Source organism: Stegodyphus dumicola, chromosome 4, assembly GCF_044657685.1.
Source record: "Stegodyphus dumicola isolate Sdum_Otavi_A_Nest chromosome 4, ASM4465768v1".
Classification (NCBI taxonomy): Eukaryota; Metazoa; Arthropoda; class Arachnida; order Araneae; family Eresidae; genus Stegodyphus; species Stegodyphus dumicola.
The window spans coordinates 246,709,135-246,733,800 of NC_140771.1; the positions used below are offsets into that span (position 1 = coordinate 246,709,135).

General features: G+C 35.1%; 1 protein-coding gene across 1 annotated transcript in view; it reads left to right on the forward strand.

Annotated features, from left to right (window-relative positions):
- Positions 1 to 1,417: 1,417 nt before the first annotated feature.
- The window catches only part of LOC118188809 (uncharacterized), a 90,716-nt gene continuing 67,467 nt past the window's right edge, over positions 1,418 to 24,666 (forward strand). The window contains exon 1 of the mRNA XM_035359316.2: positions 1,418 to 1,708. The gene's annotated coding sequence lies outside the window, so the exon portion shown is untranslated. The remainder of the gene's footprint in view (positions 1,709 to 24,666) is intronic.

The following is a 24,666-nucleotide window of genomic DNA, read 5'->3' on the forward strand; positions in this document are numbered from 1 at the left end:
CAAATAAAGAAGGAAACTACCTGGAAACGTCGCTATGGCCATCTTCAGACTTAAGCCAGAACTACATCCATAGCTATTTCCATAAAATCCGCATTGTCAGCACCTCGTATGCTCCCTATGTAACTCGGGAGAAGGGAACGCCGAGCATCTCCGCATCTACAACGCTTTGGAGGCAGAAACATGAACGGAAGGAGGAGCACTGGATGGTGCTATACTGTATGGTGCCGCTTTAAAATGGCTCACCTGCCAAAGACGGGAGTTGGCTGAAGAAGAAGCTTCTTGTTTATCAGGATGTTTATTACGAAGAAAATAGTCTGTTTTTGAAAAATTAAAATTTACATATTTTAAATAATCTGAAATAAAACCGAAAAGGAGGGTATTCTTTAGCGGATCAAGAATACTTGTAGAGTCATTGGGTTATTTTTGAAGCAGAAGAGTTGAAAAATGTGCAATGTCCTCGCCGGGACGCGAACCTAGACCTCTTGAATATGTGCCGAGTGTGCTAAACGTTGCACAACGAAGGCGTGCAGAAAGAAGGGAGAAAATACCGTACATACTTATGGAGGAGGGTTGACCTATTTTTAATCATATGGTCCCGCTGGGAAAAGGCGGATTGGGTCTCCCTCGAATAGTTCACCGTACATACTTAACTGAGCTGGAAAAGAAGGATACATTCTATATTTGAATATTATATTATACTCTGCCAGATCTGTATACCATTCAACAGACTGATTCAACAATGATGAGATCTGTATATCATGATGAGACGCACAAAAAAAAAAAAAAAAAAAAAAAAAAGTAACTCAAAAATTATGTTTACTGCTCTACGTATGCGTGACACTAACATCATGTGAATGCGAAGATTAAGCGGGGAAGAACGCTATTGAGATATCATTTCACACCTAATTAACAGTAACATGACTTTCGGTCATGGCTGAAATAAGACGATTTAAAAAAAAAGCCTCAAATGGGAAAGCTTGAAATGGGACATAACCGTTTAAACCTTTTGAGCTGAATATTTAACAGAACAAATATAAACATAAAATGGGCTTTCGAGCGAACCATCATCAACATAGAGCGAGCGATGACAAAAACACATAACAGAAATAAAAAAAAAAAGAGCTAGTTCTTTCTCGCTAGCCTGATAGCCAGAAGGCGTAAAAAATCTTCGCGTTGCGAAATTGCGCGGAGGAGGATATAACTATTAAAAAAAAAAAAAACGCCGCAAAAAGAAGACGAATGTCATTAAAACAACTCTGCCGTCGGCCGCAGTTATCTTCCCGAGGCTTTTCACAGCTCGGCGCGATATCGGTTCTTGGCATCGTTTTATTTCGCCATCCAAGCTGCATTTGGCGACGAGGTGGAACGGGTAATGTGTGCGGGGAAATAACGCCGGCTTGCGGTAACCTCAACGTCACAGTCAGCCACCGCTGAGTTCAGAGAAAGGTTGCGGAATTTGCTGTTGAAACGTCGCCTGCGGAATATTCGACGAAACTCCGCGGGAACTTTCCGCACGAGACGTACGTACTATACCAGTGGTATTTGAGTGCGGTGGAAATTTCCGCCCCCGCTGTAAATATATATCGGATAAGACTTTAAAATAATAATAATATAAAAATCTTCATCGTTTCCGAGTTTTATTTGTGATCAAGTAAAAATATAGCATGCTGTTTTCTGTGATTATTAGTGAAATACGTAGCAGCGATTGGTAAGTGTAATTTTCTTTATTTTTGTTAAAAATTTTAATTTAAAATCTTTATAAATAGTTTATTATTTCTATGAAGAGTAATCTTTGAAAATTTTTAAGTATGTTTTTTTATGTAATAATTATGAGGAACTTTTTAAATGATATTACAAAATTGATACAATTCCTATATAGATATCAGGCTTTAATATACGGTCTGTGTTAAAATGTGAAGATTAAAATTTCAAATGATTTCTCTCTCTCTCTCTCTCATATTTTTGGGATAGAAAACTTTTTAAATTTGTTAATTTTTTTGAAAAGGGAACATATGAATTTGTGAAATGAATTTTATTTAAGGGGGCGGAGAAGTCGCGTGTAGAAGAAATTGCTTTTCTTCAGAAAACAGTTTTATTTGTATATATTGTTTGTCGTTGTTAATCTATGAAAATAACGCATCTTTGCAGTTAGCGCAATTTTAAAACTAAGAACAATTAAGAAAAAAAAAAAAAAAAATTGTTGAAAGAAAACTGATCTGTTGAAAGAAAATCTGTAATTTCAGTTTATTATTCACTAAATTCGAATTTGTCTTTATTGCAAACAGGTATTTATACTATTTATATTGAATTAAAATTTTTAAAATGATTTATTATTATTTATTTATTTTTAGCTTAAAAATCCAGGATTTTAAATACCTGAAACTCAAATTAAAAAATGTGTGTCATCTTAACTTGTACTCGCAATGTATGTTGTTTACATCGATCATATCCAACTCGTTAAATGTGTTCGTACTCCGCCTCTTTTCCTAAAACTCTCGACAAGTTTTTGTTTTTTTACGTACTAATATCAAATTTGAGTAATTTATTATTGGAGGAGCGGAGATAATTAGTAATTATAATTTTGGGGAACGAAGTCATTCTTTACTTATAAGCAGTTCAATATTTAAAAAAAAAAAATTGCTTTCTTAATGCATGAATTATTAGGGAAAGTTTTGTGATTTTTTTACAAATTAGAATCTTAAAAAAATTAAATAATTCGTAATTACAAATGCGGATGACGAAATCATTCTTTACTTGAAATCAATTGCACTTTCTGCTTGCAGTTCAGTATTTAAAGATAATTGGCCATTGTAATGCATAAATTACTAGGGAAATTTTATGTTTTTTTACAAATTCATATTTTAAAAAATTAGATAATTAGTAATTATAATTGGGGACGAAATCATTCTTTACTTAAAAGCAATGACACTTTTTATTTATATTTCGATATATAAAAGTAATTAATCTTCAAAGTGCATAAATTACTAAAGTAATTTTTGTGACTTTTTATAAATGACGGTCAACTCTCGAATTTCCAGAATAACGAACGAACAGATGAACTCCACAGTTAACTAACGTAAAATCAAGGATAATTCGAAGGCAGTTAAGAAAAAGACACAAAAAAGAGGATGAACCCGTATTAAAATTAACAGAAATATGTGAAGACAATTTGTCTTTTCAACCAAGGTAATCTGCGCAATAAGTTAATTAATTCGGTTTCATAAATGAAATCAGCATTCAGAGGAAAAAGAACGTCTAAATAACGGAAGAATAAGCGTAATTAAAAAATGAAGAAATTAAGTTATAAATAAGTATTAAAGAGCAATATTAACAAAAGAACTTAAACAATGTATTAAGTTTAAACCCACGTAAAAAAAGTCAATTAGAATGTTTTTCCCTTTTATTGTACAATATTTTTGTATTAGGGATGACGGACAATGAATTTGCGTTATTTTGTGTATAAAAATGACTTCCTAATGTTATCACGCTATCCATATTTGCTCTTCGACACATTTCCGTTTGTCTTTTTATATTCTCTGTAGACATATACCACCAACTGGATAAAGTTTAATTTACGGTAGTGGTTTGTGGTAAACGTTTTTCCGTTCTCCCAAAAATTAATTTTTATTATTAGCCCAAAGCGCTACTAATTTCGTTTTGGCTTTTTGCTTCGAAAACTGAAGTCTGAATCACTTTCATCCAATTTTCAAGAACGTACGTCTCCACCCGAATATGGGTATCTGGAAGACCAAATTTGGAATTTGTTTTTAGTATTTATTTCATATTTTCTAAAGCATTTATGAGTTTTTGATTAAGAAACTCAGCGGTTTCATAGGGAGCAATGGTAGCATTGTATCGAAAAAAAAATTTTGATCTCCATTGCGCGAGACTGTGTATTGGAAATTCTAAGGGTATGCTCTTTTTAAATTTGTTGAATTGAATTTTAGGTTTCAGTGCGAAGTATTTAATAAATATAGGTAACAAACAAAAGTTTAAAAAAAAAAGTCCCTTTGGGCGTAATGTAAAATCTGAAAGCTTTCAGATTTTTGTTTTTATTTTTTTATTATTTTCATATTATCTACTCGCAATAGATACAAGTTCAGATTTAAATGAATAACATTTTCCCGCCGAAGTCCGTTAATCCACCTCCGTTTAGTCGAGATTTGACTGCAAAAATTTTCAATACTTTAATGTAAATATGTTTGTTTAAATTATAAAAAGCAAAATTTTAGGGTAAATTTTTTCCTTGCTCTGCATTTCATTTTTTCTCCATCAGAAAATCACCTGGAATACAACCCGTCAAATATTTTATTTGTGACGGCCAAAAGAACTTTCCCGCAGCCTCAATTCCGACTGCAGGTGCCTGACTTCGCGTTCGTTTTCGGTTCACCTGCCAGTTCACGAAGGCGTTGTTTTCATTATTTTATCTGCACATCATTGCTCCAGTAACTTTCCTTCTATACCAACATCGCGAAGAGAGAAGGAAAGATGGCAGAATGATTCTAGATTGCGGTTCAAAGTGCATTACGTCAGTGACTTCAAATATTTCAGTTCCAGAGTTCGTATTCTCTGAATTCTGAAATACAACTGAATATCAGAATATCTACTGGAGTAATATATATATATATATAATGTTGTATGAACTTAAATCCATTTAGTGCGAATACAAGTTATTATTACTTGCGCAATTGCTGCAAAGTTAGTTAATAATAATTTATTTCCTAAACAGTATTGATTAATTGATTATATTATCTCCTAAGTTTAATTAAAGTAGAATTATTTTAAAAGTGTGCATCCATACTGGTAAGTTATATTTTGAAAGATGTTTTGAAGTAATTTGAAAGCAAAATGGTTTTAACGGGGACTGGAGTTAAATCATCACGAAGAATAATATTTCAATTGTAAAAGGAAAAATTAAAACATGTAATTATTGTCATTGATCGGAAATTAGTTGACTTTTCAAGGGGAACAAACCAACTCCCGTTCAATGAACAATAATTGATAAAAATACGTAAATATGAAAGTGTTTCGTCTTTACTCGAGTTATAAGTTAAAGCCAAACCGGCAATTCTAGTCAGGCCAAATATTTCCGCGAATAGTTGCTACTCAAAGAACTTTTTCTCATGAAGCATTTTAGTCAATTCAATTTGGAGTAAAAATCAATTACTGTAGAGAAATCCTGTAAAACTCGAGTAATCGTCCCCGACACTATCATCTTACATAAAGTTGCCACATCTTCTTTTCAAATACTATAATAAAGCTAGAAGGATGTAAAAAAGAAATTAAGCAAACAAAAGAAAAAAGAAACAGTTTTTCACAGACGATTGAGTATTTCTCATTCAATTACTTCAATTTTCACTTCGCGACAAGACAAAAATTCATAAAAGCTCAAAATATCTGTATTAAAAATTACTAATTATTAAAAATTAAGTAAACTTAAACATTTCCTCGAAAAAATTCCAGAAAGGATTGAGCACGATTTAATTCGCAATAATAAATGAAGGCGTTATTTTTGTTGTTGCGAAGCTTAGTCTCTCCAGATTGGCAACAAATCTACAATTCTGCTGTTTCAAATGTAAACAAATATGTCCGCCATGTTATTTAAAACGTAACCGCACTTAAACAGCTTTTAAATTGTTGATAATTGTACAAATATTGCTTCCAGAATTACGAAAGGCATAAAAACCTTAACCGGAAAATAAGAACAACATAATTCAACCATTTTTAAAGCAAAAAATGTACAATTTACAAACATATAAGAGTAAAGAAACGGAGATCACTGTGCCGAGTAACAGAGTGGATATATATATAAATATAGTATTTATATACGTTTGGTGCGGCCGATTGCAACCAAAATACTTGGTGCAGATCTACATGTTATAGCAGTCCTATATACAAAATTTCAACGTTCTGAGGCTACTCGTTTTTGAGTTATGCGAGATACGTACGTATGCACGAACATACATACGTTCGTACAGACGCCACGAAAAATTCTCTTCAGAATTAATTTTAAAGTAGTTTTATAATTTTTTTGAAGGAAAAGAGTATTTTATTCTGTCCTTACATACAGATATCACGCAAAAACATCGTTAAATTGCATTCGATAGCGGTCAAAATGGATATTTTCGTTGAAATATGCTGCCTGAACCTTTTCGCTATTACAATACTTCCTTTTTACTTCGTACAAGGAAGTAAAAACAGCCTATCTTTAGTTTCGATAAACAGGAATCAATAAGTAGGAATTGTGAAATGAAAAAACAAAACTGTGTTGCCATCAAGTGTCATCCACTAGAAGCTTAAAAAAATGTATTTGAACTTGAGTGGATGAATAAAAAGTATTTTATTAACGATTGAAAATTTGAGCAAGGTACAGGGAGAGTATGAGCTAATAGTAGGAATTTAAAAATAATCACAAACAAAAAAGGCCTAAGATCGTACTTTTGGTCTTCGTAAAAGCCGATTTGCTTTTCAGACTTCACCAGCCACAGTTAATGCAGTTTATTGTCTCCGAGGAATTCGAGGACAAAGAAATTGGATAATTAGGAAGAAGAATTAGACGTAATAATAAATTATGCAACTGTAATCTCTGTTTAATTGTAGATAATCACAGTCAAACAATTCGATAAAAGCAGTGTTATGTTATAAGCATTACTTGTGAATGCTAAAAAAGGAATATTTTTTAAAACTTATAAGGGGCTAGATTATAATGCAAATTTATTATTATTACTCCATCTGTTGTTTGTTCTATTACTATAATTAGTCCAAAAGAGACGTTACTTTGAATGCGATATTTCTCGAAACGGCATTTAGCGTCGAATCACTAAAAAATGGCGTATCACTTTTCAAGTTGTTGCCACCTAATATTATCTTTCTGTATTATATTTAAAGAAATTAAATAATGACGAATCTGCGTGAATGTATGCATGTTTCTCGCATTGTGAGAAAGCCACGATCGCGAGGGAGGATTTCATCATCTCGGAGGGAGATTGCCTTTTATTTACCATTTAAATATTTAGTTTATTTTATGAATATAAAAATTTACTTTTATTCAAATTTTGGTATTTATTAAAATTTTCGGTACTTTTCTTTGTTTAATTTATAAAACGCATTAAAAATTATCTGTATTTAAATAGATGTTTGTGTTTTTCGAGTTTTCGGATGGCCGGGAATGAGGGTCTGTCAGTGGAGAAAAGCTTTCCATGTAACCAAAAGGTTTGAGAGCCTGTGGTCTAAACCATTTGGCCGCTGGAGAACCAAATTCTGAAGAACGGGTTCATGGAAGTTCTAAAATTGTTTTTGTCGTTCCGCTGATTTTCCACATTTGCAGTATGAGTAGCAGCCTGTTTCCCTTAAAAATTGTCCTTGAAGCCATCCCTTTCTTATGTAGATAACTGCAGGAAGTCTGGACGGGGTCAGGACTTCCCTGACAAAAATAGTGTTCATGAGGACACAGAGTGATGAAGAGAATGCCGACACGCGATTTTTCTGCCATTCATGCCCACTGTTTCCCATTCTCGATTGACGCGTGTTTTGTACCTTGGGAACTGTAAATTAACTTAAATTTCATTAGAAAAGTAATTAATTAAATAAATCTGAAAGGTTTCAGATTTTAAATTACGTTTCCCCGATTTTGTGCGTTACCTTTATTTATTAAATATCACGTTCTTCGCACTTAAACCATAAAATTCAGTTCAAGAGCAATATCGCAAAATAATTTTAAATTGAGCGTATGTTTAGAATTTCTGATACACAGTTCCGCGCGCTGGAGATAAAAATGTTTTTTCTGTACGACGTTGCCATGGCTCGCTTTGAAATCCTTCAGTTTGGTAATCAAAAATTCGTTGAAATTTTACAAAATAGGAAATAGATAATAAAACAAATTCCAAATTTCGGCTTCAGATGCCCATATTCGCAGGAGGATTACGTCATTCAAAATTGGATGGCTCTAGGTACAATGCGAGAAACATACATACGTTCATAGAGATTCTTCATTAATTAATTTGGTTAAATATAACATTAAATATAACACAGGGCTCTAATATTGGGTGGCAAAATTTTAAAAAGTGGTTCGTCGTTTATTGTGAACATCGCAAAGCGCCAAAACGAAATTAGTAATAGCCCTTCTAGGCAATTTGTTCCTTTGAGTAAAAAAACACAGCGGTTTTGTTTTGTTGTAGCTATGCCTGCAGTACATAAGGGTTGTTGTGATTTCTTTGTCTGTCTTTCTCTTAAAAAAAAGTGCCTTTTTACTTATCCACGATCCATTATGCCATTTTGCATCTTGATCGTATACCAACCAAAAATTTGACTGCCTGTGTTCAGTCAGTTCTGGAGGTTTCTGAAGTTTGTTCCGAGGAGGGATACTGATCTCTGGCACCGTGCGACGTGGAGAATCAGAGATCTCCCGTGCCCCTGTCTCGAAGCTGTAAAGATGGAAGGTGCCAGAGATCAGTATCGGGTGTTTCAACGTTTCCTTGGAAGCATTTCAAACTGTCTTGGGCTTATTTTTGTTGTCTATAACTTTGATGCATGTGAAAAGCGTCTTCTTGAATACTGAATGTTGTTATCGTACCTTTCTTAGGCTGCTATCACACGTCAGTTTGTTTCGGAAGAACAACTGTTTGGAACAATTTTTGTGCTTTGTCACAACAGCCAATCACCATAGATCGCTTTGGGGTTAACACCGGGGAAACTGGTTCCCCATTACAAACAAGCTGATAGCTGATTGGTTGAAAACGAACAACTTGCAATTTTTTTTTGGAAAGGAAGGAAAAAGTCGCACGTCAGAAAAATTGTCCGAAACAGTTGTTCGTATGAAACAAACGCCGTGTGGTATGGGCCTTAAGCAGTTTCAGGTATTTTAATTTCTGAATTTTTAGTATTATTAGCCCAAAGAGGCAGTTTACCTAGAAGGGCTATTCATTTCGTTTTTATTGGAATTATTTGTATGGAACTGACGTGTGTCGAAATACTATTAGAGCGCTCTCAAGGGAGCTTCTGAATGTAAACGAAGAACACCCCAACTGGAGACTGAAGCCTCGGAGCAGAGACTCGTAGTGCGGTTTGGACTGAACTCGTAGACTGAAGCCTCGGAGACTGAACTCGTAGTGCGGGTTTGGCCCCTCTTTCCTTTCTTACCTCCAAGATTTTTTCATATAACGGCAAATTAAAAATAAAGAGAGTGGAGAAAATTGTTAAGATTAACTCGATCAATTGTTAAGTTATCGGGAACATATTTTAGACCTTATTTTCAAATACGAAATAGTTTTCCTTTATCTATAATGCCATCAGTCAGTAGAACTGCATCAAGACAAAGCAAGCAGCCGCAGGTCAAGATCCACTGTTAATTTCTTGGAAAAAACGGAACAAGAAACGGGTATGTTATCACTTGTGTCCCTACTAATTCTCCTGATGCATCAGCTATGCATATTTGCGCGTTTGGACTTTGAAAAAGTGGATTGTCCAAACGTCGCCTACTACTCTCCTTGGTCTTTAGAAAGCTGTTCAAGAGGAATGGGATGAAGCATCCGTTCCGATATTACAAAAGGCTATATTGTCTTGGAAATTACGGTGGAATATGAATTATCAAACAGAACATTTAAAGCACAAAATTTTAGGTAAAATATTGCTGCAAATACAATGAATATCGTCTAAAATGTGTACAAACAGCTTCTGTAGATATATATATGTTACGGTGAAACACCGAAATCTGGAGAATGTCGACTTTCATCGGTGAATGTCAACATTCACATAGTCTCTTGGTGTATGTCCGAAATATTTTCCAAATACTCTTATTTCTGACATACACCGGTCAATGTCGACATTCACCATGTACTAATGGTGAATGTTGAACATATAACAATATTATATTTTCTTCTCCGTAATTCAGTCGCGAATAAACGCACTTGAGACTTGAAATAAGAACTTAAGAACCTGAGAACCTAAAACACACAATACATTCAAAATGAGAAAGGAAAATAATAGAAGTTAAAAACTTACTTAATTGTACAGTACGTTCTTAAAATAACAGTGATAAAAAATTTACTAAATTATGTGATTCAAATCTTATTTATTGCAACAACTTAAACTATTATGGCACTTTATGACCTCTCTTTTCGACTTTCACCAGAGCATATCTGTGATCGTCGACATACACCGGTGAGGGTCCGAATATACAAGAATGTAGTGAAATATTCGGTCGTTCACCGACGTATTTGGTGAATGCTGACATTCTCCGGTGAAAGTCGACATTCTCCAATTTCGGTCTTTCACGGTAACATATATATATATTTTTATCAAATCATTTGTTTTGAATTCACCAGTTATAACACTAGCTTATTGTGTCTTCTTTGTAGCTATCGGAAATGGGAAAGTTAGACGCCATTTTTTGCAGCAATTGTTGCACAGCAAAGCGGGGATTGTTTTAAAAATAATACCAACTGACTGAAGTCTATGATTATTTGACCATTTTAATATATAATAATAGCTTTCTCGGTTCTGTATAATAAAATGCAAATAGAAAAGGCTCCAGGGTTCTAGTTTCGCGCAGAAGTTTAATTGTTAGGGCGGTTGTGAAACATGAAACCTCGACCCAACTCTTCAAATGCAACACACGACGACTTGCTGATGAATTCTTTTTTAGTGGCCGACGCAATTTCGGAAAGGCGTATTTTCTTCTTCAGTATCCCTAGCTTTCTGGTTTCGTGTTCACTGGATATGCCTTTCACGTGTTTGGACCGCACCCAGTCTACCGACAGCAACAAGAACTGAGGCGAAAGGGATGGAAAAGCCAGGTGTCCGTGGTAAAACCTTGGAATGGCTGTTGAAGAAGTGATCCCGATAAGGACTTTTTGTGGCCGATGCGAAGCCTCTTTTTATTTCCTTTCCCGTTCATATTATCGACTGCGTCGAGCCCTTTATAAAAGTTGGCCGGCTCTGGCTTTTTGCCGTACTCAACTTTTATGATGTGGCTTTATGGCCGATTGTAATCAGGGACAATATCGTTCCAAGGATTGTTAAACTGGATTTTTTATTTATTCATTTTTTACTGAGGCCCTTCCCGTGAACTGACTTCTTCCCCTACCAATAATTTTCTGAACGAATCTTATTCCTTTCTAAATCCTTAATAAATATTTTAACATTCAGAAAAAGACGTAATTCTTTATAGGAGGACCTGTGCCAAGCAGTTTGTTGCAGGAAGACATATGTGCCATTTCGTTTTGCGTTAAGTTAAACGCGTTTTTTCCTTAACGCGTTCTTACAACAATATTAGTCGTCTGCGTGGCCATCTACCTAACATATTTATTACAAAAAAAAAAAAAAAAAAAGAAAAGAAAAAATATGTCATGATTTTAATGAGCCCGGCTAACATATTCTCACGGATCATTCTAGAAATTAATAATCATTGAAATGGATCTACGTTTATTACTTTTAAATCGCTTAGTTTGTTAATTAATAACGTACATTGTTCTTTTTTCATCCCATCAATGTTCAGTTTTCTTATTAAGGTAGCTTTACAAAATTTTTTTGGTCTTTTTCTTATGAACGTTTTTGCGTGTTAACTTTATTTATTAAATATCACGTACTTGGAGCTTACGTCGCATAAAATTCGATTCAACGGCAACATCACAACATATTTTAAAACAGCATATCTTTAGAATTTCCGATAGACAGTCTCCCGCGCTGGAGATAAAATTGTTTTATTCAGTACATTGTTGCGACTGCTGGCTTTGAAATCGCTGAATGTGCTCAACAAAAATTCGGTAAAGTTTTGCAAATTATGAACTAGATCATAAAACCAATTCGAAAATTAAAATTCGAGCTTCCAGGTGACCATGTTCGGGTGCAGGACTACGTTATTCAAAATTGGATGGCTGTAGATACCATTGTTTTTTCCCAATGCCAGAAACATACATACAAATTCTTCATTATTTAATTTCTTTAAATGTAATACAGGGCGATAATATTCGATGGCAACAATTAGAAAAGTGATGCAACGCATTTAAGTTTTTAGACGCAAAATGCCGTTTCGAAATTAATATCCCGTTTGGAACTGAGGTCCCCTTTGGGCTAATAATTTGTCTAATTCTGTGAATTGCTTACTTTTGCCACAGAATTTAATTTTTGTATTCCTTTTAAAACGATGTCGTCATTAAGATCATAGCCATCGTTATGGAACGTGGGTGGGAAAAAGGCCTTGTGTCATCTTCTGAAGTGTCTTCTGTATCTCGTAGCACACTTTTAAAGAGCAGGGTCATTTAAACTGCTCGTTAAATGTCGATCTGTGGCTAGCTGCTTGACGTACTTATACTCATCGCAGTCGAGGCCGACGTTGTGTAGGTCACCGTGTCTGAAACTTCTTTCCCGCAGTTTCGAAATAAAAAATTTCGCAGTACCGTTGCGTTCTAGATAATGTTAAGGAGAGAAAAAAAAGTTATTTTTCGTCTTTTGTCAAGCGCTTTTGATTTCTTGTATATTTTAAAATATCGCTTTTAGTCAAACTGTTTATTTATAAATTTGCACAAATAATCCGACATTTTAGAGTTACGTCCATCGTATTGTTTTGGTAACTGCGTAGAAATTTAGATGGTTTAAGTTTCCCAGTTGCGAATATTAATGTGATTTTCGTATTCACTAAATGCGACCAGTCGTAACTCAGCCTGAAAGTAACTCAAGTGATAATCGGAACTCTGCGTACAGAAACTGGATTGCAATTTTTGATTATTAGCCCGAGAAGAGCGTTAGCCCAAACGGAATATTAGTCTCGAAACGGGATTTTGTGTCGCCCTCCTTAAACGGCGAATCACTATTCAAATTAATGCGAAATCTTCGTCCTCCAATGTGGATGCAAAAATCTAGTCGACCGGTGTAATCCTCCGGCTTTAATTGTAGCAGGAGCTACACCTGGTACGGTTTCATATGCAACCGTTGACGCAAAATCTTCCACGCAGTTTTTGTGGTATTTCGAAGATCTGGTCAATTGACAGGACGGATATCTATCTGGACAACAATGCCACAAAATATATGGAATGAGCTCGATTATCGTCTGGACGTGTGTCGTGTCTCCAAAGGGGCACATAGTGTGTATAAGCTTAGTGAGTTTGTGGTTCTTTTCATATATATCTTTCGTGTGTGTATGTAAAATACTTTTGAAAATATACCCTTTTCGAAGCGAATGAAACATTTATGCTAACCCTGTATAATACCTGGTACATCCTCGTTAAAATGGCCACTGCCCTCAAACTGCTAACTTTAGTCGGTCAGTTTGTAACATGAAAATTTCAAATATAGCTAAAAGTCTGTGCTTTAGCAAGAAAGTTCTTTTTTTTTTCTACCGGTCTTGCAGTTGGGACTCCAGCCAGGGTAGTTGTTGTAGGAACATGAATAAAGTTTATTGTTGTTGTTGTTGGGGGGGTTCGATTCTACGCAATGCTGATTTTGGTGCAACATTTTCCTTGTGTTACCAAATGATGGATTTATTTATTGCGACCAGTTACTGATGCTTTACTGAAGTATTGCATAGTTTCGTATGTAAAGTCAGCAGCTGTAACAGCAGATTTGATAAGCGGACGAAATCATAACCGACATCTCGTCATTTTTCCTACACAGGCAAAAGTCATTATTGTCAACTCAGCAGTTGCAATCAAAATAACGCGCTCGCTTCCTAGACGTTTTTTTTTTTTTTTTTTTTTTTTTTTTTTTCAGTCGGAGCTCATAATCGTGATGAGTTCCGAATAACATGAGAGGTTCGGCTTTCCGAGCAGACGATTCCTAATGAGTAAGCGAAGCCGTCCTCCTTTTTGATTCCCGATTGAAGGGGGAATTAGTTGCCGATGAAGACGACTCGGCTCAGCTTTGTCCTCCGGCTTTCCATTCCAGATAGGGGCGTCACATGACCCTGGCAGACGGCGCAGAAGATTACTCCGAAAGCTTTTTCTTCTTTTTTATTTTTATTCTTTGAGGCATTTCCCCCCCCCCTTGCGCCGTTTATTACGACTCGGATAACGAGCCCCTGCGAACAGTCGGCTGCGATCAATGGCAGGAGGGCTCGACTTTCATGTTGTTTTCGGGTATTTCTCCCTTCCCCCCCCTCCTTTGGCCGCGGATCGGCTTTTGTCGGGTTGTTTTTGTTCCCTCCGTCGCGTGTTACGAAAGGATGAGGGGGATGCAGAATGAAGCAGACCTCCAGGCTCCGACGGGAGAATTTCGGCTATATCCCTAGCCCACAAACACGCATGCCATTCGCACTCCCAATCCTTGCCTTGTTGATATTTTGTTTGCTTTTTTTTTTTTTTTTTTTTTTACTCTCTCTATTAGAATTTTCAGATTGGGGGGGGGGGTACGTAATCTCCTAGCGAACAGGGCGTGTGCTGCTTATCAATTTTTGAGCATCTCAACGAGAGCATGGTTGCAGCGACCCACCTTCAATTACTACCATTGCTTAATCTCCGACTGCAAGGAAGCAGTTTTATTATTATTATTATTATTATTTTTCCTTGTTTAGCTTTAAGCCCCGTTGTTAAATGATTTGCTGTTTTGGGGCAAAAAACTAGGACGATTGTGTCCGAGATACGTAAAATACGCTAAGTACCCGCTTTACCCGGGTGATACCAGGAACGCCATCGCAGCAGTTGGGGAAGGGGATTCAAATCTTTCAGATTTTATATTACGCGCAAAGAGGCGTTTTTCAAATTCTTTTTTGTGTTACCTTTATTTATGAAATATCATGTTCTTCGTACTTAAAAGGGGACTCATACACCTTGAAACCCATAAGATGTTCGAATAGGTGACTGTCGCAAGAATTGGGATAACTTATTTATTTTAAAAGCAATTACTACCAACTTTTTACAGCTGACTACATAATATAGCTGCTTTCTGAAAAAGTAATCAGAAAGTTTGTGTTGCCAAAAATATTTTTATAATTGAATCCACTTTGTGGCAACATTTTTCGTCATGTTTCCACCTTGCGCGCACTGTGTAAAACTTTCTGTTTCAGAATTTAATTCTATATTTAATATATAACTTTTATAACATTTGGAAACTACTGTGAACTTAAAATTCTAAAAATTTCATGTTAAATTTTTATTTTATTTTGAGTTAAGTTTATAAAATGTATTTTATTAAAAAAATTTGTAATGTTTTCGTCCATAAAATTTTCCAATATTAAAATATTCATCAGATTGTTGGTTCAGTTAGAAAGTAGTGCCCATATAAAGAATTCCATCCAATTTCAAGTATGTACCATTAGCCATTTTAAAAATATCTTGCGCGCAAGGTGGAAACATGGCGAAATATTTTGTCACAAAGAGGATTAAATTACAAAAATATTTGTGGCAACACAAACTTTCTGGTTACTATTTCCCAAAGCAGCTATATTATGTAGTCACATGTAAAAGTGGGAAGTAATTGCTTTTAAAATAAATAAAATATCCCAATTCTTGCAACAATCACATATTCGAAGATCATAAGGGGTTTAAGGTGTATGAGTCCCCTTAAACCATAAAATTAAATCAATAGCAGTATCATAAAATAATTTAAAAAGAGCATATGTTTACAATTTCCGATGCCACAGTCTCTTGCATCGGAAAATGGGGGGGGGGAAATGTTTCCTCTCCATACAGTGTTGCGATTCCTTGCTTTCAGATCGTTGAATTTCTTAATCGAAAACTCATAAATGCTTTACAAAATATTAAATCTCTACATGCAATAAAAGCAAGAGTCTGTGTGTGTGTATCTTTCGTTTAATTTTTTTTATATATATATAAAGTTGTTCTGCATAGTAAAACTGTGCAGTTTTTAAATTTAATGTTTGGTGTTCCTTTTAGTCATTTACACGGTACATTTAAAAGCCAAACGAAGGCTGGTCGCGTAGTGGTTAGTAGATAATAAAACAAAATTTGGGCTTCCATTGCTCGCTTTCAAATCGTCGAGTTTGTTAATAAAAATTCGTTAAAGTTTTGCAAAATATGAAATCTATAATCATTAATTCGTTAAATTCCAAATTAGGGATTCCATATTCCCATATTCAGGTGCAGACGTACGTAATTCAAAAATGGATGGCTCTAGGTACCGTTGTTTTATCCTAATGCGAGAAACATACATACATTCATGCAGATTCTTCATGATTTAATTTCTTTAAATATAATACAGGGCGAATTTGTTGGCAACAATTTGAAAAGTGATTCAGACTTTTGAAGTTTTGATGCCAAAACGAAATTAACAGCCCTTCTGAGCTAACGCACTTTGGACAAAAAAGCTAACGCACTTTGGACTTTCACGTGTAATTTCTCTAAAATTATTTACGTATGTAAAAAATTCGGAACAACACGATATTTAGTTTTGATGTCAGTGATTTTCTTCAAATTCTCAGTTAGGATTTTTCGAAGCTAATAAAAGAGGACATTTAACTAAAGAAAAAGGAATTATTGCAGAAATGCATGCTTATGCTGGGAAACTTTCCTTTAACAATTTCCTCTAGAACTATGACCTAAGACAAAGTAAGCTTCGTTAGTTTTATTTTCTTTCCTTTCCAGTTCCGTAAACCTTTCATGAAGAAACTTTTCCGTCTGCATTTTAATAGCTAAATTCTTGCCTCTGGCTAATATAATCTCTTAGTATCCATCCAGTATTTCACTAAGCACGGAATCAAACTTTTGCTGAAAAATGGTTTGGTTTTTTAGAAAAGAACTATGTAAAAATGGAAATAAAATAATTTGTTATAAAAATATAGCTGAAAAATGTATTCATATGAAACCTTTATTAGTCCAAAGGGGCTTTGTCCAGGAATGGGATAAAATATTTGCTTTTGTTTTGCGATTTTGCATCGAGTCACTCTGAATGTCCGTTTCGCTTTTCAAACTGTTGCCACCGAATATTATCGCCCTTTATTATATTTGAAGAAATTAAATAATGAAGAATCTGCATAAATGTATGTTTGTTTCTCGCAACAAATTCGCCCTGTATTCTCGCATACATACATTTATGCAGATTCTTCATTCTTCATCTCGCATTCTCGTAATCCTCCTTCGAATATGAGCATCCGGAAACCCAAATTTAAAATTTGTTTTATTATCGATTTCATATTTTATAAAAATTTAACGAATTTTTGATTAACAAATTCAAGGATTTCAAAGCGAGCAACGGCAACAATGTACAGAAAAACAATTTTATCTCCAGCGCGTGAGACTGTGTATCGGAAATTCTAAAGTTAGGCTCAATTTAAAATTACATTGCGATACACCTCTTGACCTCAATTTTATGGTTTAAGTGTGAAGAAGATATGTATTATATTTAATAAATAAAGGTAACACACAAAATGTTAAAAAAACGCCCGTTTGGATGTAATTTAAAATCTGAAACCTTTCAGATTTTCTTTTATATATATGTCATTTATATGCAAGAACTATGTAAAAATGGAAATGGTAAAAATGGAAACATACATACATTCATGCAGATTCTTCATGATTTAATTTCTTTAAATATAATATAGGGCGAATTTGTTGGCAACAATTTAAAAAGTGATTCAGACTTGCGAAGTTTTCGACGCAGCTGTTCATTTCTTTTTATAGTCTCAGCACTCATTTTATCATTTAGAAAAGTAGTACATTTAAAAATTCATAATATTTTTCTCAGCTTGGTTAAAAACTGGTTCCTTTTTAATACAGTTTTAAATATATATATGCGAAAACCAGTTTTGAATCTCGTATTTGGCGGAAGATAAATTGAACAATCATGTAAATTTATTTACCGGAATAGGATAAAATATTTTAGTACTTAAAGTAGTACATTGTATATGAAACTGGTTTTGTAAGAGTTGCAAACAAAATCTACTTCTCGTTTTCTGTATTTCCCGATGTCTTCTGAAGATCAGCCAGCCTATGAAGTCAAACTGGCATGTTGAATTCTTGTGTTGAATACAGGGTGTTTGTTCATAAAAATAATTCCTGGATGTATGAACCTCTAGCGACCTATCAACTTAACCAATGGAAATGAAAATTCAGATACTTATTATTTGAAGGTATGCGCTCGAGGGCGGTCCGAGGAGCTTTCGCGGTTACAGTGAAAACAATTCGAAATTTTCGAACGGCAACACCCACTTTTTTCCTGAAAATTGATCAGCGCACTGAAAAACCATAAATGGCGTTGGAAAATGTTTGACGAAAATTACCAGTGTAAAACATTTGCAAAGAATAGCACTCCTTGTAAAAGACCTTTGCACTGTGCAGCACTGAGAGAGCTTCCGACCTAACGGAAATAGCCCACCCAATGGAAATAATTTATTGAATAGATACTTTTTACAGAGTTTTTACAATGAATATTTTTGCATGACAGTGATATTTTGACATTACTTTTTACACGACAGTGAAAATTATTTACAGTCACCTTTGCATTTGCATGCTACGATAGTTCAGTGTTTCAGATGATCAATCTTACAGTAATTCACCTTGTAAAAGACCAATGACATCACTAAAGGAGAGGGACAAAAACTTTTATTGGAATGACAAGTATTGAACGTGTACAGCGTTTCAAGATAATCTTTCGTAACTTTGCAGTTTCGTGGCTGCCAGGATCCCCCCCCCCCTCGCCCCAATCTCATTCTGATGAATTTCTAGTTTTAGAGTTATCTGAAATTTGAGCTCTACAGATCAAGTCCACGTGATTTGTCAGAACTCAAAGATGCCATAAAACGTAAATTCGTAGAGATTCTCCCTGCGACGTTACTTTCTTTACTGTCAACCCGCATGCAGTGCGTTATCGTCTGCGAAGGTGCGCACGTTGAAAACTTGTAATTCCAATTAACGTTCTTTTCTTTCTCCTCTCTGCCCCACTAGTGTCCGAGTGGTTAACCCTTTCCGGCACGCTACCTCTTAAAGTTGGAGTTCTGATAAAAAAAAAAGGTAGGCAGTCTAATTAGGCCTGTTGGTGTACCCAAAGTGGGCACACTGATTGAATAGAGCTTCGAAAAGAGTGCTGAAACGAGCATTGTTGTCAATGAACTGACCGATGAGATGCGAAGAAACAAAAAATACAGACTCTAGATTATCGGTGAGCCCGGTCTGGGCACACCTAGGGTTCGCCGTTTGATTTTAAGCAAGATTTCAAGGTAATAATTTAAAACTAATATAGAATAAGGAGATTAGCATACAACAACAACAACAACAAAAAAAAAAAAAAAAAAAAAAAAAAGTAGCATAGAAACTTCTTTTCAAACAATTCCTTTTATACCCTAAAAAAATTTGGAAGATTTCTTTGAAAAATGAGGTTCTTAAAAAACTAAACATGGCTAAAATATATGGACTGGTTTGTGTTGAGCTGCCATCTACTATAAGTAAAGAAGGTTCAGAGTAACCTATAGTAACCTATAAATCCTTTTTCATTCAATTTTTCTGTGCGTACAGAAGAAATTTTTTAGTTGTGTCCAGACCGGACATACTACCGCAAAGGGTTAAGGCCGGTAAATACTGGTAGGTTGACCTAACTTAGTTTCGATCCTAGGCGAACAGGCTACCTGCATGTTTGGTTTTCGTGGTTTTCCCCATATGTAATGTGAACAAGAGTCAGTTTTCCTGAGAAAGTCCTCCACGAAGGAATCTCTACTCTTACGTAGATATCTCCTCTCTTGTGTTGTCATCGGTCTGTTACACTTCTTTGCAAACGCTTTACGCTGGCAGTTTTATTTATATATGCATCGTTCGCGTATTTATGGTTTTCCAGTGTGCTGATCCAATTGCGCAGGAAAAAAGTGGGTGTTTCTATTCCAAAATTTCGAAATTTTTTCGCTGTCACCGTAACCGCGAGAGTCTTACAAAAAAAGTTGCTTACTGTTTAAATCATAACTCTAACTATGCGCCACATTGTATATTCGTTCTTTTCTTTGTTGCGGAACTAGTATTCTCCTCAATTTACGGAGGTTCTGAAATAAATGGAAACGTTTATGGCAGCGATTAGGACACCTAAAACTATTTATTCGAAACTGGTTTATTCCCTGCTCATACATATCGTGCAGACCGAGCGGACGTTCGATTCTTCTCATCCGCTGGAAGCGAATTTCGAAATCTCCAGAGATTCTGTTTACCATTTAGTTGAGTGCTGCGCCTCGGAAATCCTTTCTCGTATCTGTGCGCGCAGCCTACCATTGTTATCTCCGGGCTGGCTTATCACGCGCAGCGACCTCCATCAACCCTTGACGTCGTCTCCGACGCCGGTCACCGTCACCCCGCCGCCCGCAGGCAACGTCCATGGCCTCGCGACGCGGTTTTGCCCCCCTTCCTCTGGCCTAGTAAAGAGGCTGGTGTATTTTTAACATCACGATGCGGGAAAAGTGCTCGACTGTGTTAGGTCCTGTTTTAACCCCTGCAACTTCTGCGATTCGGCTTCTGCTACTATCTCTCGCCTTTTGTTGTGGGCACAGCGTCTTATTTGCACAGCTGCGAGCCCCGGAGGGAGACAAACAATATATTTTCTAGCGGTTTTAACCTGAATCTAGAGGTGTGTGTGGCGAGGGGGGGAAATGCCTTTTGCCTAGCGGAATTCTTCAATAAGACCCGGGATATTAAGGATAATTATGGGTCTTAATCAAGAACAGCCTTCCACGTGCGAGAGAAACCAAACGTTTTATAGACGTTTATAAAGTTCGAGGCACTTCGCTAATTTACCTTAAGGGGATTCATACACCTTAAAACCCTTAAGATTTTCGAATGTTGCAAGAATTGGGGTAACTTATTTATTTTAAAAGCAATTACTTCTAATATTTTACAGCTGATGACATAATAGAGCTGCTTTCTGAACTAGCAACCAGAAAGTGTGTTGCCACAAATATTTTTATAATTGAATCTGCTTTGTGACAGAATGTTTTTATGCGTTTACGACATGTTTCCACCTTGCGCGCAGAGTCTAAAACATTCTGTTGCATCATTTAATTCTATATTTAATATATAGATTTTATAACATTTGAAAACTACTGTGAACCAAACATCCGTGTTAAATTCTTATTTTATTTGGAGTTGCGTTTATAAAATGTATGTTATTAAAAATATCTGTAATGCTTTCGTGTACAAAATTATTTTAATATTAAAATATTCATCAGATTTTTGGTTCAGTTAGAAGATAGTGCCCATATACAAAATTCCATCCAATTTTGAGTATGTACCATTAACCATTTTTAAAATATCATGCGCGCAAGGTGGAAACATGACGCGAACGGATAAAAAATTTTGTCACAAAGCAAACTGAATTACAAAAATATTTGTGGCAACACAAACTTTCTGGTTACTAGTTCCCAAAGCAGCTATATTATGTAGAAAGCTGTAAAAAGCTGGAAGTAATTGCTTTTAAAATAAATAAAAATCCCAATTCTTGCAACAATCACATATTCGAAGATTTTAAGGGTTTTAAGTTACGAGTCCCCTTAACATTCTTACGATAGTAACAAAAGAATTCATAAAGAACTGGGTATGGAGCAAAAACTTGTAAAAAGCTTTCATGAAAAACAAAAACAAAAAAAAAAAAAAAAAAAAAAAAAACAATTATCAACCCGGCTATTAAGATTTGCAGTTATGACTACAGTGACCTAGCAAATATGGACAGGCCCGTGGCCCAACTGAATGTATATATTATGTAATATTTATTATAATGCCTTTACAGTTCAAGTTAACGTTCTGTTATTGTATCTGCTATGCATTCTTTTTATTAGTCTTACATTCGTATTATTTATGTCTTACGTATCGGGTTCAAATTACCAGTGTTCCACTAACCTTGCCTTTATCCGCACGCTCACCGACTCGACGACTTCTGGCCTGCATTCATTTGAAATCGCTTAATATTAGCATTCCCTTTCTGGCTTAAATATGAATTCTAGATTATTAATTATTCACTTTTAAAACTTTATTATAAAAATCAAATTACCTTAGATGTCTCTTAGGTTATTTCATCATACCACTCGCAATTCTTAAACTGTTCCACAAGGGGTCAGGTATCCTGGTGTACCAAACACTGTTCCACGGATGGAGGATCGACATTGCGCGGAACCGAATCACATAGGATCGATATTGCATAAAACCAGTATGGTGTGTTGCGCCGTCTGGGCATAGAGTCGGCAATAGCACAGAATCGACAATGGCACGAATTACCAGATAGGATGGAAACGATAAAAAAGAAATTTCGATAGCGGTACATGTAATAAGGTACAGATAATTTTGATAATGACACAGGTACAGGTGATGAATATATAATCTTTATTACATAATTAAACCATTTATCGAAATGTCATATGATCCATACCGGCGAAAATATCAATCGGTGACATTTTCATTGTGCCAACAGAGCTTTTATTTAGCAACGACATATATAACCAGATTAGAATTTGATTATATTATCATTTTCTGGATACTTGCCTAGCATCGACGTTGACATAATATAAAAAGCAGTTTTTCAACTGCCGTGTGAACCTCCTGGTAGAGAAGCTCTCGTTTCTACAAAGTGTCGAGCCCGAGCGACATTGACTTTAATTTGAAATGGGCATGGAGAAAAAAAAAATTAGGCGTTTACACTAAATAGATTTAATGTTAGATATGCAAATTGTTAAAGGAATCGCTTTTATAGATCTTTATAAGCCAACAACAACTTCGCAAAATGGGTGACGCAGAAAGACGGTATTCATTGGTCCAGTTCATTCAGCAGCTACAGGATTCATTAGATAATTTGGGAATTACGGGTTGTGCCGTTGTTCGCTTTGAAATCCTTGAGTTTGTTAATCAAAATTCTTTAATGTTTGACAAAATATGAAATAGATAATGAAATATATTCCAAATTAGGGCCTTCCAGATGTCCAAAATTAGATGTCTCTAGACACCGTTGTTTTATCACAGTGCGAGAAACATGCATACATACAATACATGCAGATTCCTCATTATTTTTTTTAATATAATGCTATACTCTAATATTTGGTGGCAACAGTTTAAAACGTGATAAAATGCTCAAAACGAGAGAGTGTGTGATTTGTTAGCTTCTACTGTATTTAAATTAATTAGTCATAAAATTATTTTAAAGACAAAAATTAAAATAATAAACAAAATGTGAAAACATTCAGATTTTACATTACGCCCAAAGGGGCGTTTTTTTAACGTTTTGTGTGTTGCATTTATTTATTAGATATCATGTTCTTCGCGCTAAAGGCATAAAATTAAGTTCAACAGCAATATCGCAAAATAATTTTAAAATGAGCCTATCTTTAGAATTTCCGATACACGGTCTCGCGCGCTGGGGATATAATTTTATTTTTCGTACAGTGTTGCCATTCTTCGCTTTGAAATTGTTCAGTTTGTTAATCAAAAATTCGTTAAAGCGTTACAGAATATTTCAATTACCTACGGAGGTGCTGGCCTAGCTTCTACCTGTACCTGTTACAAAATATGAAATCGACAATTATGACAAATTTCAAATTCCAATCTAGGGCTTCCAGAGGGTCGTATTCAGTGGAAGATTACGTTATTCAAAATTGGATGGCTCTAGGTACGGTTGTTTTATCACAATATGAGAAACATACCTACATTATGCAGATTCTTCATTTTTAAATTTCTTTAAATATAATATAGGGCAATCATATTTGGTGGCAACAGTTTGAAAAGTGAACCGACGCTAAATGCCGAGACAAAATTAATAGCCGTTCTGAGGAAACTGTCCCTTTTGCTCACAACTGTGATGTGTTATGAAATGACGAAGTTGGATTAAAGAAAATTTCGTTTGAAAACCTTCGACAGTAGGCATATTGCTCGAAGATTAAATATCTGTGATATCAGCATCCTTTGGCATGTATGAAAGCAGGTGTTCGATTAAGGACAACTTTTGACGATTATCACTTGTTTAATCTTTTTTTATTTATTGAATAATCTTCGCTTGCATCGCCTTATCTACTTTCTGCTTTCTGAGTAGCAATCCCTCGCGTGTGGCAGTATTTTGATCTCAGGTATTGTGTTTTACTTACAACAGTATTTCATGGTGTAAATTATTTTTAAGACTTCAAGGTGTTTTGCCGGAATGTCGCAATGTGTCAAGTCAGTAGCGGGCGATCAAAAGAAGCTATCATTCAAATTGGGTTAAAGAATAGCAAGAGGCGGATAGGAATCTTAAAAGTTTTTTTTATTTTATTTTATTTATATATTTTTTATTGTTCATTATTTATTTTATTTTTTATTTATTTATTTATTTATTTTAATTTTTACTTCTTTGTACGAAGTAAAAAGGAAGTACTGTAATCGCGAAAAGTTTCAGGCAGCATATTTCAACGAAAATATCCATTTTGACCGCTATCGAATGCAATTTAACGATGTTTTTGCCTGATATCTGTACGTAAGGACAGAATAAAACACTCTTTTCTTTCAAAAAAATTATAAAACTGCTTTAAAATGAATTCTGAAGAGAATTTTTTGTATCTCGCATAACTCAAAAACGAGTAGCCTCAGAACGTTGAAATTTTGTATATAGGACATCTATAACATGTAGATGTGCACCTCGTATTTTGGTTGCAATCGGCCGCACCAAACGTATATAAATAATACTCTATTACCCGGCTCAGTGATCTCAGTTTCTTGACTCTTATATGTTTGTAAATTGTACATTTTTTTCTTTAAAAATGGTTGAATTATATTGTTTTTATCTTCCGGTTAAGGA